Below are 16392 nucleotides of genomic sequence, written 5' to 3' on the forward strand. Positions count from 1 at the left end.
AGGCAGTGAGGCAAGAGGGAGGGAAGGGAAAAACAACAAGAAAAAAAACCCAACAGAACCTTTTTCCCGCTAGCTGGAACACAAAGGAAACCAAAAAGCAGCACAGTGCCCCCGGGGCACTCCCTCCCGAGCCCTGCTGAGCCCCAGAGCCCCCGAGCTGTTGGGCTCAGCCGTTAAACTGCCCCGCACTCCGTCCCGCGGCCCCGGCCCCGGCTCCATCTGAAAGAAACAGAGCCTTGGGCACTGAGCGGACGGGTCATAATGTCACCCCAGGACAACCTATTAAATGAATCATGTTTTAATATTTTGTTGTCTTTCTTGAATTTAGACTGTGGGACGAACCTGGTTCATTCTGTACATATATTTGAAAGCATGTCTCAGTTTTCCAAGACATTACTTGCATTCTCAAGAGGTTGTAAAAGTTAGTCCTTTCTATGGAAATGAAGAAGTCAGGATTGACCAGTATGTATATTTCTGCTAGCTAATATTGCATTCTCAGCTTCAGTTTTAGTGCTTCTATAATCTCATATTTAATTCTTAAAACAAGGCAAACACTACCTTGCTCCAGAGCTCTTCTTTATTCTCACTCTTTCTCACCTCTTGTCACCAATATGTCAATGGAAAATTAACTATTAGAATTCAGAATACATGGAACACCTGGGACAGCACAACCAGATAACATATCAATATACTACAGTTACAATGGAGCACATTACTTCTGTGTTATTGTATTTTTGTGTTAGTGGAAAAGTGTGTGAAATAATGCGTTTAAGACTTCTGTGTCTTTTACACGTATGAGACCCCTTGTACCCTGCTTTGCCCACGGCTCTGTGATCAGATCCCATCTATAAGGATCAGGCCCTGAATGATAGACTTGTACACAGTACATGTATAAAATTGGAACTCTGCTTGGAGCTGAGAAAAAACCTAAAGATACAATATCTGGAAAATCTTGATATTTCATGTGTTTTAATTGTAATATTGATATTTACTAATGCATATATTCTACAAGACAGGCTGAGGAAGTTTGTTATTATTTTCCCCTTTCATTTTGCCTCTACTGTGTGTAACAAATCTATTTATTCACTATTTTTTTCTTTTTGTCCAGTGCTGAAATGAACTGATGTATTATCTTCTCTGTGTTACGGCTGATTCTTGCTCTTGATCTAATCCCTAGTTTTTCAATTTTGAAGAGGCCTTAAGAGTAAAATCTGCTTCCTTACTCATGAATCTTACCTTGAGTTTAGCAGAGAGGTCAAATTAATTAAATAAATGGTAATTAATTATAAAGTATAATAAATATTATATATTTATATTTATATATTATATATCTTATAACATACTATTATAAATATTATATATTTATATATTTATTTAAATAGTCTATAGCTAGAAAATGTCTCCTAACCATGTATTAAGTATCCTTTGCAAGTACCTTTAGGCAAATGTAATTTTAAATATGTCCTCTGGCTCAAATTTATATTTTAGAAGCCATGTATTTAAATGAAATAACCAAGAAAATTGTGTCTGTATTCCTCATTGGAATTCCACTGCCCAGCAGTCTTGTCCGGCCTGGATTATTTGGGGTGGACATCTGGCAAGGAAACTTTTGCAAATGGTAAAAGAAAGCAGTTAGGGACTTATAGAGGATTTTCCATGTAGTGTAAAAAGGAGGATGGTATGTCTGCTGTACATCTCTATGTATCTCTATTCCAGATCTGTTGCATCACCTGACTTTAAAGTTTGTAAACTTTTTGGGACCTGGGCTGTTCATACCTAGTGATAATGCAATGTGTTGCCCAATGCATAGCTTGTATAAAGCTATTAGTTTTCTATATTTTTGGTATGCAATGGTTCCATCTGTGTTGAGAGCAGTCTGGATGTGGCTTTGATAAACCTGATTTCAAGATGATCAAAGCCCCATCTGAGCGTCCCTGCGCATGGGAGGTGGGTTGGACAAGATGGTTGGACAGAGGTCCCTTCCAACTAAAGCCATTCTATGATTCTATGACATTTGAGATGGTGACATCTACACGAGCCAAGACTTAATGACTATTTACTGGGATATGACCAGTTACTTTCAGAGTCTAAATGCCCCAAATAATCTGGATTATGTCTTTACTTGAGAAATAACAGGTTTGATTTTAGAGAGTTTTGAAACTTATATTTCCCCTTGAAGTCAGGGAGCATTGTTTGTCTGCATCTTAGAATAATTTGTCAACCTGGTCACAGTGTCTCAATCCACTGAAATATGATGAGTGATTTACTTTGATTTTACAATAATTTCTTCTTGAATGGCAGGATTTTTTTCTTATTTTCCAAATAATTTGTAAAAATAAAATATCCCAAATTTGGAGAAATACATGATTAGAAACTCCATTCATTGCATTCCACATTTCTTTTGCAGTCCCTAAAGGGTGATCTGTAGTGTGGTCACAGAATTCAGCTTTGCAGCAGGCAAAATTGTCTGGCATTGAACAAGGTGCGGCTGTTGTAGGAATTTTAGCATATATATCCTTTATTAAGATGTGTTTTCTAAATGATTACATTTAATATATGCTATATGAATAATATATGAATAGTATATGAGTAAAAAATATGAACACATATTTTGAGTCCCTAGTATAGTAAACTCTCTGTAACTATTGATTCTCTTTCAGTAAAACAGTTCATTCAGGAAAGCTAGCATTTCTTTTGTCATTAAAAAAAATCCCAACAAAACAACACTATTGTTAATTGTGTTATCGTGTTGTTTTTTTGAGAAATATGCAGTGACTCCAGAATACATGTGTAGTCTCTCCCAGGGACAGATTTTAGAAGGGTGAAAGAGGACCACTGTTAACTCACAGATGTGTCAAAGAACCACTTGAATGCATCAGCTATCAAGGATGTCAGACCAAGTAAAATCAGAGTGATTGTGGTAGCTACAGGCCACTTCAGGAATGTGGTTTGAGATATAGAAGATTATGGAGATTGCTGAGTAGGGATAGGATGGTGTATCAGATGAAGTCGGAGAAATAATACCTGATAGAAAATAAAGCCCTTTCACTGCTTCAAAATGGGGGAAGTTGCATCTTTCTACTGCTAGTCTTCTGTTTGGAAGAAATGATGGGTTGGATAAAAATGGATTCATGTGTATAAACTGAGCTCTTGTCATGATGGGGGAATGGAACTCATGTGAATAGACAGAAAGAGTATAAGGGGGAAAAAAGGATCCTCTGGGAAGGCATGGCAACAATTAAGTGCTGTGTGATGAACTGGGAATGTCTTGATTTTGGTGTAGTTATTAATATGTTTTGGTTGATGAAGCTGTATCTTAATCAAATCTCACAAAATTTTTAAAAGCTAGGGTAAAAATAAGAGAGCAGAGTCTCCGCTGTTTAACTAAGAAGTTGAATTAGGCTCATAACTACACGGCACACTTGGGTAGAAATATGAGCTACTCAGATTTTTCAAGTATCTGATGGCTTGGTGAGTGTTCTGTACAGTTTTGCTGCTCTAGGGCTTTGCTTCCCCTTAGAACTTTTTATTTTTATTACAGAAGTAGGTGCTAAAAGGTGCAGTAGGTGCCGTACAATTAAACAGAGAGAGTCAGATACTGCTTTGTGTTTGGGGAAAAAGAAAAAGATGCTTGAAGGCAGAGATAGAAAGGTGTTTAGAAATCTAAAATTACTCCTGTAAGTGCTCTTTTTTCCAGAGAAATGAATGAAAATTAAGTGGTTTCAGAGATTATCCTTCCCCTCCAGCTCTCCCTCCTGCTTCTCTTTCAAGTACTCCAAGCTGAGATGCTGGCACAGTAGCTGTTGAAGCTTGACATATCAGTAATAAAGCCACTTCTGCCCTGCAGTGCAGAAAAGGGTGCAGGAGAGACACACTAGGTGCTTTTTCACTTGATGTGAGGGTGAGGAGGGGTTGGGCAACCGTGACTGCTCTGTTTTCTGTTTGCTTCTCTTTGTGAATCAGGAAGTGTTGTTTGGTCTAAGTCACTTTTGGTGTTGCATTGCAATGAAGCTCATGAGCCTGAGTTTGTCTACTCCTTTGGCTAGAAAATGAGTCTTTTTGTGGTTAACTTCTAATGCTTATGCATGTATCACTGTTCTTAGAATGTGGTATTAGCTAAATTTCAACTCCAAAATTGCTCTTATTTGCATTCAAGATATGTGTAACCTCACAAACATAAGGTTACATGTAAGATAAAGTAAAAGGTTCTCCCACCCCCTTCCTTTATATTTTTTTAGGCCAACTTAGTTCTATAGGAAGAAGTAGTATCTTAGGTGTTTTGGGATGTGACTACAATAACAAAATAAAGCAGTATAACTCAGAGTCAAATGTTTACATTATTCCAGTGGCAACTGAACAGCTTGTAAATAATCAGCTTACTGTTTATTTGATATGTGAGATGGTAGGTTATGCTTGTAAACAAGCAGGGCTGCAAGCCTACACTGTCCTCAAATTATATTTCATGGTTTAAGCTAGCATGCTGTCCTCTGCACTAGTTAGCTGCTGAACTGAAGCCGCTGGGCATGGACATGTGTTCCCCTGTGCCAGTGTGGCTTCAGGCAAGCAATAAACTGGTGAGGAAGACAGCTGAGAGCTGTGCATTTTAGTAGCATAAATTGCTTTAGCCCACAAAATGCTGTTCTAAATTATTTTGCTGCAACATGATCCTCTTCTAACAGTAAGAAACTTCCCTTGGGTGCTGTAGGTCTTCCTGGATCCTGCGAAGAGCTGCCCTCCCTCACCAAGGAAGGAGTCTGAGAACCTTTTCTCTTGCTGCTGTGATGGAGCTTGGAGCCTGAGTGAATATAGGTGTATACAGTATACAGACTGTTGTGATTTACAGTGGGCTTTTCTCACAAACTTGCTAAAAGTCATGATTTTCAGCAAACGCTTTGTTTCAGCTTTTTCTGTGTACAGCCTTAGGTCTAAAAAGTATCGTAAAAAAGAGCTACCCATTAACATGATAAGTAGTGCTGCAAATATAATACTAATAACACACAGGAATTAAGTTAGACTGTGAGAGTGGTTGGCAGGTGGCAAGTCTAAAAAGATCTTTTCTAAGCTGTTCCACCTGAAGTCTTTACGTAATTCCCAAGAAAATGTTCAGTAAACTCACCAAGAGATGGATCTGATAATCAAGTTTGATATTTGCATAGGTTCTGTGGCTAATGTACTTTGTTCAACAAAAAATGTGACTTTACATACTCATCCTTTATCAATCCATTCAAAGATTACTGCTGGAATTGCAATGGTAAGAACAAAAGGGTGTTATCATTCCAAGGTGAAGATGTAGATGTGATAGATTTAAAAAGTGATGAAAGAGCTCGTGCTGTTTTGCTACACTTTCAAGTTTGTAGACAGTTAGGTAGACTTTCGTAAATAACTATGTCATTATGCTGGTTTGGACAAATTTGGAGGAAAATATCCTCCGAGAGAAGGGAGGTTACAACCATCCTTCCCCCACCAGGTTCAGGAAAAAAGAAATTTTCCTCAGAGGAAAGTGAAAGAGATAAAAACTATTTATTTAACAAACACACAGGAAAAGGATAACAGTGCTAAATAATAAAACCTCTTGCTGTGGAGAGAAACCTGGGGAAATTTCAGAGTCCTTCTGTAGATGTGGTCTCTCTCCTCCTCCTCCTTGGAGCTGGGTCATGGGCCCAACTCCAGGGCCTCAGTGGAGAGCTCTCCCAAGGTGTTCTGATGTTGAAACAGTCCAAAAAAGAAGAAGGGAAAAAACCAAAGTCCCAGGAAAACAAAGTTCAACTCTTTGTCTCTCTCTGGATAAAAAAAGAGCTGAAAAACTGGCTGAAAAGCAAGCAGGGTGCTTCCTCCCGCTCTCGCTGCTGCAGAAGCAGAGGAGTGTGTACCTCTGTGTCCTTGAAACAACTGCTTTGAGAAGTTTGCTTGGTTTTTTTTTCTCTTCCCCCTCTCAGGCTCAGTTTAAAGGCACAGAAAGGGACAAAATTAATTTCTGGGCATAGAGCAGCGCTAGGGGATACACGTCATAAAGTCACCCCAAGACAGTCATCAACAACATCCTGCATTTTCCTTCATTTATGCCTTTCCACTGAATGGTATAGCCAACATTTGATACTCTCTGTTGATAAATATATAACCATTTTGGGGTGATAGATATCTTTGCATGTTGCAAATGTATATATATGCTTATCTACTCCTTTTAGGAGGTGTTTAACATACATCTTGTCAAGCCAGTGAACTTAATGAGTTAAATATTGTGTCAAAGGAACACTTGACCAGTAATGCCAGAAAAATGTACTGGACCTCAGTGCTGTAACCATATTTGTACATGCCAAAATGTATTTGGAGTGAAAATATGCAGAACTGAAGGTTTCATTCAAAAGCAGCTCTTCACTTGTTTGCTGAGTCAGTCAGTTAATTGCAGGAGGCCACTGGGTTAGTAAGTCATGGTTTACCCTTGGTGAAACCACGTTGGCTGTCTCTAAGAGGGTAGTGCAGCCTTATGAAAGAAGTAAGTGTCAGACAAAAGGAGGGGATGCAGCTGTAAGCACTCTCTCACTCTGTGGGTAGTTTAAGTCCCTTTGCACAGTGATGACCTGACTGTGGAGCAGTCCTCACCCTTACCATGGTACAACTGGCTTGAGAGACAATGTTATGCATGCACCTTTTGAACTCTTATGTCTTACAGTTTCTTGAAAAATATGAAAGAACAAAGGATAACCCTTGATTTTACCAAGTACCATGTTAACAATGCATATTTACTTTCCTAAAACTTGATGCACAGAAGTTAATGGAACACCTTCTACCTGAGAAAATGAATTCTGGATCTGGGTAGGGTAAATATATCTCTGAACGCTTCAGGAATAGACCACTGAGGAGTGCAAGGGTGGCTGAAAGCAAAAGGCTTATGAAAAGAGAGGGGACAGTGACTGTAAATGTAAGAGTGTGTTTGTGTGTGTAAGTTAGGCATAACTAGTAATGGTCTTAACAACTTTCCAATAGGTCCTGAGCTCTGTCAGTACTGGGTCCTCTGCTAGGTAGTAAGAATGACCTGCAAGTGAACTTGGTCATAGCTGCAGCACAGATCATCCACCTGAATAAAGCAGCTTAAGAGGATTCCCCTGTTGAAATGGTTGATATCTTTATGCTTAATATTAATTTTCTACTTTTTTGTTAGCAAAAGAAGTTTATTTATTACGCTAATACGATTACAGAGTTTTTAGTAATCTAGAATGCAACTGAGTGCATAATTTCCTGTAAAAAACAAATAAAGATGGGATAATAATTTTGCGCTGGCTCTGAGGCAAAAATACTGAAACAATTGGTAGTGGTGTTTGAATTTAGAGATTAAATGTCCTAGTTTGGAAAGATTGTGGAAGAAGGCGTAATGATTATATGCCTAGGAAATGCCTGTCAATATTCAATAAACACTGGGGAACTCACGAGAAATTCTGCAGGTGACAGAGGTATACACCCCAAAAAAACCCAGCCAAAATGCAACTTGGAAAACACTGATGCCTTTTAGGTGGTTGTAGCTGAAGATAAGGTCAATGAATGTGAAGAGAAAGCCATGGAAGAGCCCGTTCCAGGATAGGTGCTGTTATACCAAAACAACAAACTGCAGCAGAAGAAGTGGACAGGGGTAGTAAAGACTGCCAAGTACTATACGGTCTGGAAATCGTGGAAGCTATGATGGTCTGGTAAACTCACACTGCACTAAAACTCCTTAAGCATGTAGTAACACTCAAACCAATGCCATTGGGCCATCTTTATCTTGTCCTGATGATTGGAGGATTTTAAAGATCCCCAAAGAAAATCTATGAAGGGATACAGGACATGTGACCTTCAAGTGTGACACTTTCAGCTCATAACCAAGGTCTACCTGCCTTCTTCTTCCAGGTCAATTTATGGCACCTGAGGAGAAAGCTTGTGATTAGAAATTGTAACTGTAAATTTATATTACACTGCAATATTAAGCTATTACATTTTGGGACAGCAATGATATTCATTTCATATCCTTTTCGACACTGTATCTCTAGTGTGATCCCACTCTAATATGACTTTAATTGTCATTCTCTTATGTTATCTCATTCTCCTCAGTATGAAAATACAGCTTCTATGGTAAGAAAATGTCTTTTGATAATAGAAGTGTTTAAGGTACACAGAAACCTTGTTGCAGTAATTTAAGATGTGTTTAATTTTGTTTCAATCTCTTTGTTTCTTCCTGTAACTTTTAATTAATCTTGTTGCTACCTCTTTTGACCTGTGTACTTTTAAGACCGCTTTGGGGGTGGGCAGAAAAGTCATGCGTCAAAGATGGCTTGGCAGTAAAAAGATGGCTTTTATAAACTGGTAATTGGGAATCAATATGCTTTAAGCTGTGGGAGGAAAATGCATTAAACAATCTAGTCTAGAGGGATAAAGGATTATTTGTTAATAGTATTAGAAGGTCAGTGGTACAGTAATTAAATTAAACCTGCAAGGCATTCCAAGCTGTACTTCCGAATTGTAATATACCAGAAAGAAAGAAGGTGCTTGACAACTATTTTCTGTTGAGTCTACAATGGGTCATGTCCTATATAAATGAACATGCTTAAACAGCTTTCTGCTTTAACACTTGATTTTAAACCTGCAATAATTGATATTATATTACACATATAATAAAGGCCCAACAGCTCAGAAGTGAAGAGTATGTGGCTCTGCACAGAGCCAGGCTCAGGACAGCCCATATTTCTGTAGCATACACTGCATCTTCCTGCATCTATGAAGTCTTGCAGCAACTGTGCCTGTGATGGATTGCACAAGAAGCTTGATCTTTTGCACACCAAAAAGCAAGTGAGGATCATCCTTTTGGCTGAACCGTGAGTATCAACAGTTGCGCTCCGTAGATTTTCAGGATTGTTTCTGCTGGAATTAAACTGTGTGTTGTGTTGTTAAAACCAGCAAATTCAATACGAAATACTACTTAAGCTACTAAATACTACTTGAAACTACTGTGTTCCTTGGATTTTGTGTTAGCTGCTGATCTACATGTAACTTAATGAACTGCAACACGGATTTTTACGAGTGCACAATTTTTTCTTTCTTTGTCCATTTAATGTAAAGTTTTGGATTTCTGCAGTTTAGTTGTAGCAGTATTTAACTGCAGCTCTTCTCTTTTCTTGAATCTTAAAAGAGTACCTCAGGAAACAGATATAATTAACCCTGGGATAAGGACTGTGTGAGAACACTAATTTACTTTCAAATAGTAACATTTTCTTAGTTAACTTCATTACTGCTGACAACTACTTTGTAGTAATGAAGTCTTTAATCAGAAAAATAAGATAAGAATGCATTATCTGGCCAGCTGGCCCCAAAAGATGTGAGATTACTGAGGCACGCATGCAAATATCTGACGTTATGTGTGTTGGAATTTTTTTCTGATTACAATAGGACAACTCAGTTCTTGGTTATATCATGGCTAGGTATGTTCTCTAGATTACTCCATGTTTCTGAGAATTTCCCTGATCCACCACCTGCAAAATAACACCAGATGCTGGCTTTTTTTCCTAGCACACCTGGATTCATTGGTAGGGGGAATAGTCTGAGAGTCACATTTGGAGTTTTCCGAGACTTGGTTGTGAGAGGTCCTCTCAAGTTCCACACTAAAGAGCTATCATCTCAAGTGATTTGGATTGTTTTTCCTTTATGAACAATAGGAGTAAAAATTATTGCCTCACTTTTTATTAAGGATCAAGAGATAGAGGACGGTGTGAGGAAAAGTGCGACGTAAAAAGCAGGTAGTTCAGCTATCAAACCTGAGCTCTAATTTGTTTAATTTGTTGAATTTCAATCAAGCAAATGAGATCTCAGTTGGTTGCATATCATCTGTGAATTTTGAAGTATGTTTTTGCACACAACTCAGAAGCTTCCAGGGCCTGGATTTTAATAGGGGAAGCTAACATCCAAGTGACTGGCCCTTAAAATGATTAAAATGTTGGGAGCTTTGGAATAAATAGGAGGTCTGCTCAGCACGTAGCTGTCTGCAGCAAGTAAAGAAATCCTGAAGATGTTGTATATAAGCTGTTTATAAGAATACCACTCAGGGACAGATTCATATTTGTGGAGAAATCTCTTAGAAAACAGATAACGGACTTTGAATTTCCGAAAGCAGACAGGTCATTTGACTGCTGGGTAACAGGTTTTTCTTTTTTTTTTCTATTTCTCTTACTGTGTTTATTTGATATGCCTCTTACAATAAAACCTCAATATATTTCTCTGATAAAAGAGCTGTTTATATTCAAGTCCACAGACTCCAGGACTGAAGTGTAAGGAGAATAATAACTAAAAATACATTAAAATCTTTTCACCTATAAGTTAAGTAGGGTTTAAGTCCATGAGCACAAAGAGAAACGTGTAAATTCAGAATCTCAGAAATGTTCCACTTTGATGTTTTCCTTTTTTTCTTGATTCACAATAATGCATTAGTTCTTAAATGTCAAAGCACCATGTAAATATTGTAATCAAGTGGGTTCAGGGCTTATTTCAACATCTATTAATTTCTATTATACTTTGTATAAGGGAAACGTTTGTAGATACAGGCTTTCACTGCCTCTTCTGTCAGTCCTCGCTGTTGGAACACCATGAAAATTATGGGATTGCATATTTTCCATTGTTCATAACAGTGTGTGAGAACAGTAGACATGACAGAATTGTGTGACAGCAGAACAATATTTCTGATTCAGTACGCAGCATAGTTAAAAGCAACAGAAGACCAGAAGAGAATTAAGGTGGTGAATCTTATACACCCAGCAGTTAGAGCTGCTGAAATTGAGGGTGCAAAGAAATCTGCTCAGTTTAAAGTGTGAGGTACGTGATATATAAATTACAATTGATTAGTTTGCTTGGACAGTGTCGTGGCAGGCTGGGGAAAAGAGGTTTCAGAACTATGTCATGCTTACAATACGTATTTGAAATGTGGTAAGTAGACTGAAGTGGGAGATATTAACAGCGCCAGCTGAGAGTGTGTGAGCTTATGTGTGCAGTAGCATGTGCTTTTTTGGGAACATGTTGTGTATAAGCTGGCAATGTGCTCTTGCAGCCTAGAAATCCATATGTACTCTGGTCTGCAAAAAAATGAGACATGGTCAGCAAGTTGAGGGAGGTGATTCTACCCATCTTCTCTGTTCTTGTGAGACCCCTCCTGGAGTGCTGCATCTGGCTTTGGTGCCTCTAGAACAAGAAAAACAGGGACCTGTTGAAGCAGGCCCAGAGGAGGGCCATGAAAATAATTAAAGAGATGGAGCCACCTATCAAGGCAGGCTGAGGTAGTTGGGGTTTTTAAATGCCTGGAGAAGAGATGGCTTCAGGGAGACCTTATTACAGCCTTGTATTATATGAAGTGGATTTATATGAGAGAGACTTTTTACCAATGCCTGCAGTGACAGACAAGAGGCAATGAGTTTAAGCCGAAAGAGGATAGGTTTAGGTTGGACATATAGAACATACTTTTTCCACTGTGAAATTTCCCAGGTGGTATCCTCAGGGATAAGGTTATCAAGCTTACAAAAATATTCGATTATTTGGATTCTGCTTTGCGTGGGAAACAATGACAGGTAAAGGCAATATGATTCTGGTTAGGAAGACTTGACTGCAGGCACTTCACTGTTACATGAGTCTCTGACATGTAATCATTGGAAGAAATCAGGAAGTTAAACTCATTAGAAATTCATTCTTGCCTGAATTATTTTCCCTGATTATTGTACCGAGACACTGAGTAATGTGATGTATCTATTTAAACTTGATTTTTTCATAGTAAGAAATGGAAAGATTATTGCAAATACTGCTAGAAATCATTGTTGTGCAAACTATTGAACATAAGTAATTAATTTCTAGCTGTCTCAGATTTTATTCTTATTTTAGATCTTGTTTTTTAGATTTGTTTCTTACAAGCTAACAGCTCTTTACAAGAGATATGAGCATTATCTAGAAAAATCAGCTGTGATTTCAAGACATTTTTTGAAAGCTTTGGTTGTAGATTAGTGACTGTTTCTAAAAGGTTTTGCTAGGGAGCAGAAGCTGCTTCCTCTCTCACTTTGTCAATAAATAGTGTTTTTCTCTTGTCTCTGAATGCTTGCTTGTGGGTACTCATTCCCTTTTCTTTTTTCCTCCATTTTTTCATCCTATCATGACTCTATAGAGGCAGATAATCTGCCATAAATGAAAAACTTCCCTGTCTTGTGACTGTGATGAAGTTGAAAGAGTTATTATACTGCATCCAAAGTTAGCCTGACTCTGTGTTGATTGCTTATTTATGTGGTAACACTGTAACAGAAGGCACACACATGAATATTAAACAGCAGTAAATTTACTTAACTCAAACGTGTTTTTAAAAGAAAAGGAAAAAAAAAGCTTTTCTCTTCTTATTCCTGACTCAAAGTAGCAACATGTATCTTACGCTAAATTAAAAACAATATCCCTTCTCCATGGAGGGTGAGGAAGTGGCTGAGTAGCAGCAATTCTTAAATGTGAAGAGAATGCTGGAGCCAACTCTACTTTTTCTAGTCTTTGTGTTTTTCGTTGAGCTCATTTTGCATATTTTGCGAACGTCGTTCTGGTGATTTTTAATGACTGTTGTGACTTTTTTTGTGTCCTTGAGGCACTCAGTAGGAAGTCTTCTGCAACCACCCCAAATTCCTACTTCCATGAGGCTGTACTGCACTAACACAATCTTGAAATATGCAGATGCCCCTCGAAATTTCCCAATACATTTGTCTTTGTTGACAATACATTATGTAATATTATCTATTGCCCCAAATTGCTGTTCCTGTTTAATTATATGAACTACTCTAGACAATGACTTGTTCAAAACAGGCCTAAGGTTTGCCACTATGAAGTAGCATTTCTCTCTTAAATAAGAAGAGGGTTTTTCTAGTATTGACTCACAAAAATGCAACACATCTACGAGGCTGGCATAGATTTTCATGGCTGGAGAACCAGGAAACAGCAGGCATGCACCCTAGGAAATCCTAAGCAATAAATATACTATCACTCATTATTCTCTGGAGAGCTGGGGGAGAACTTCTAACCCTTGACTTCAATTTCATGTTTAGATCTCCAGTTGCTGAATACAGTGTAGACCAAGAGAATTGCAAACAACAATGAACTAGAAAAAACCCAACGAAACCACATGGAATATACTTGTGAGAGTTCAGGTACCAAATATGAAGAATTGGGAACATGCCTGAAGCAAGGAAACTATTAGTACTTTCACTTTGGCTTATTCGTGTATTTGTAGAGAGTACAAAAATTTTAATTCAAAGGAATATTCAACACTTTTGAGACCAAATAATATATATATTTTGTCTGTTATTCACCTGTAATTAATCTTCAATCTGAAAAAAAATGTTTTTGAAGGGCCTTCTTAGAGGAATGGAAGCTGAAGTCTGATCAAACTCTGATTAAAGTGCAAATTTTGTCTATTCAATAGAGGAAATTGTCTATTATTGAAACAAATATCTAGGACAGTATTTTTTAAATTACTGAGCTTAGTATAAAGCAAAAAAAATTGCTTCCAGGGGCTTGGAAGTCATAGATGAGTTAAGAAAATCTCTTGATTTTGTGAAGTTCCAGATTGTTCAATGATATTACTGATTGACTGGTATTCTGCCTTTTATCTTTAAAAGATGTTCTCAGATAAAACAGTATTCAAGGTTGTCTGTAACCACTAGGCAAAGAGATCAGATGAGTGTAGAATATTTATTTGACCAAAGAGTAAAGCCAAATGATTTTTCAATTTTCTTGATGGTGAGGCTTCTTGGACATGTATTTGTAATGATGTGTGATGCCAGGTTTGTGTTTTGTACTATATCACTCAGTTGAGTTGCCTCACATCAAAAATTACAAAATATAGTGGCAAAGCCTCACCTCAAGAGAACAGGGAATATCAAGTGTACCAGACTAGAGAGATGGATTTAGAATACTATTTGACTGAGGACTTGAAACAAACACAAACAAAAAATGTTCAGAGACCTCTCTGGTCCTGTGTTTAATTGTTTTAGTTTTTAACTAAATTTACAATCCATTGTTACTCAATTCCACTGTTATCACTCGAGTTTCCTGCTCAGTAGTGAAAGGCACTTACAAGATATGCCATGCTTCATCTCTTCTATTTCTGGATGCTGCAAATGAAACAACTGTATGTTGAGGGCAGTAACATGAAGTCAACTTAAATTTTGAATTTAAGGCAGTCATTCTTCTTTTCCCTTTTTTTTTTTTTTTTCAAATTACTGATTCAATTATTCTCAAACTGATCTGACTTTTGAATTCCTCTCTACGCTTTGACAAGACACTATGACAGCTGGTTTAGTGAAGCGATAATTATTTTATAGAGTTGTAATATGAGTTACACGTTCAATCTTTTTTGAAACAGTCCAGATAGATATAATAGAAGAACCAATAATATGCAATTATTTAAGTAATTGCAAATGTGTAACAGCTTTGAAGCAATTTTTCTAGGATCTTCAGAGAGTGTGAAATTTACTCTTTAATGCATCAACATACTGTAGTTAAGTTATTGATATAAGTCTCTACCATTTATCAAAGAAAATTCCACAAAGAGCACTTGTGGTGATTGTTTCCAGACTTAAATTCTCACTTTTATTTAGCCTTAACATGAAACTTTTTTCTATTTTATTACTGTATTTTAAGATGTTAAAACTACTTGCTCTAACATCCTAAGACTTAAAAACTGAATGTACACCTCATTTAGATTAAATTTCATCAGGTCAGCGATAAACTTTGACAAGAATAAGTATATTTGCATCTCAGATGAGTGGATGAAAGGTTTAAAATTAAATAGAATATTTCTAAAAATTACTTGAGGTCCTGGCCTTTTGCCATTTTAAAATTTACATCCAAGCAGAAAGCTGCATTTTATGATAAAAATTATTGATAATGCAGGCTTCTTCGAAACGTATTTGCTGTGATGTATGAGGGCAGACAGCTGCCTTGCATAATATACCGTAGCACTTGGTAGATTTGCATTGCATGAAGCATTATGAAATCTGAAAACAAAGGTTTACCTCAAGAAGATAGGAGGTTACTAAGCATCTCAGTAGACAACTTGCTGTACAGTGTTCACCTAAAATAACTTATCTTGAAATTGGCTAACAACTCCTTTAATTTACAGCACCTGAGACTAAGTAGTTTCTTCCCCATCTTATTCTCCAGCAGATTCAATTTGGTTGGAGCACAGATTCTTGGCAAGTAAGCTTATTTACCAGCAGACATTTAGTCAGAAATACATCGACTGATATTTTCAGTTACCGTTCTTTTTGTGTATGTAGCAGCACTCCAAGAGAAATCACCTTAACTTTATGCCTGCATCATGACATTGCAACGTCCTCCACCAGCAGATGTGGTGAGCAGTAGTGGGGAATGAACAGTGAAGTAGCAGAAGTCTGGACTTCTGGCAGTGTGCATCATCTTTTCCTGAAGCATGCTTACTTTCACTTCAAGTACTGGCAAAATATATGTCTTCTGAAGGGCATTTCATTCATGATACATAGGGGTAAAGGGATTTTTGTAAAATTCCATTATCTGAATAGTTCATTAGGTAAACTTACCTAAGCTACCCCTTCATGGCTGGAAATGAAGCCTGTTGTTGGCCAAAGTATGTATGGCTTACAAAGATCCCAAGGGTACTGTGGCTGGCAAGATAGTAAAGAAAAAGCAGCTCTTTCCTTAGAGGAATTCCACAAAACAGCTGGCATGAAAACTCTCCAGAATTTTGCAGAGCTCTCAATTTCTTTACCTCTCTTTCTCGTGTATCTGTCTTCCTAAAACATTCTACATTTAATAGCAGCATTGACATGAACAGACAAGACAGATTGAATCCTGGGGCAGATATAATTTTCATGCAGACAACTTCACTCAAAACTGGAAATAATTACATGAAATTCTTTCACCCGTCACTGTTGCAAGTACTACTCAGTGGCCAGTCCTCTCTTTTTTTCAACATAAAACTAGTGGAGGAGTTAGTTTCTCAGTGAGGATTAAATTATAGACTCCTACTACTCTATCAATACTGACAGGAATTTTCAAATAAATATTGAGTGTAGGTGATGATGTGTTAAAATGAAAGTTTACCTTTCGACAAATTGCGGAATAGCTCCCTTTCAAGTTATACTATAGCCTCCCAAACTTATAGAAAATTGTGTATGTAACTTGTTCATCAATTAAAAAATCTCATAGCTGTGTTAAACTTTGATTGTGCCTGAAAATTTAAGTTTATAAATAATTGGAATATGCTCTGAAGACCATTAAATTTGGTCTCTGGTGGGGCAAGGGAAATGGAATTAAAGTACAAGTGGCAGATTTCATTATTTATGGTTTGGGATATTTTTTTAAAACACCGTCTCAGAATCCTCC

The sequence above is a fragment of the Corvus moneduloides genome, chromosome Z (genome assembly GCF_009650955.1).
Source record: "Corvus moneduloides isolate bCorMon1 chromosome Z, bCorMon1.pri, whole genome shotgun sequence".
Classification (NCBI taxonomy): domain Eukaryota; kingdom Metazoa; phylum Chordata; class Aves; order Passeriformes; family Corvidae; genus Corvus; species Corvus moneduloides.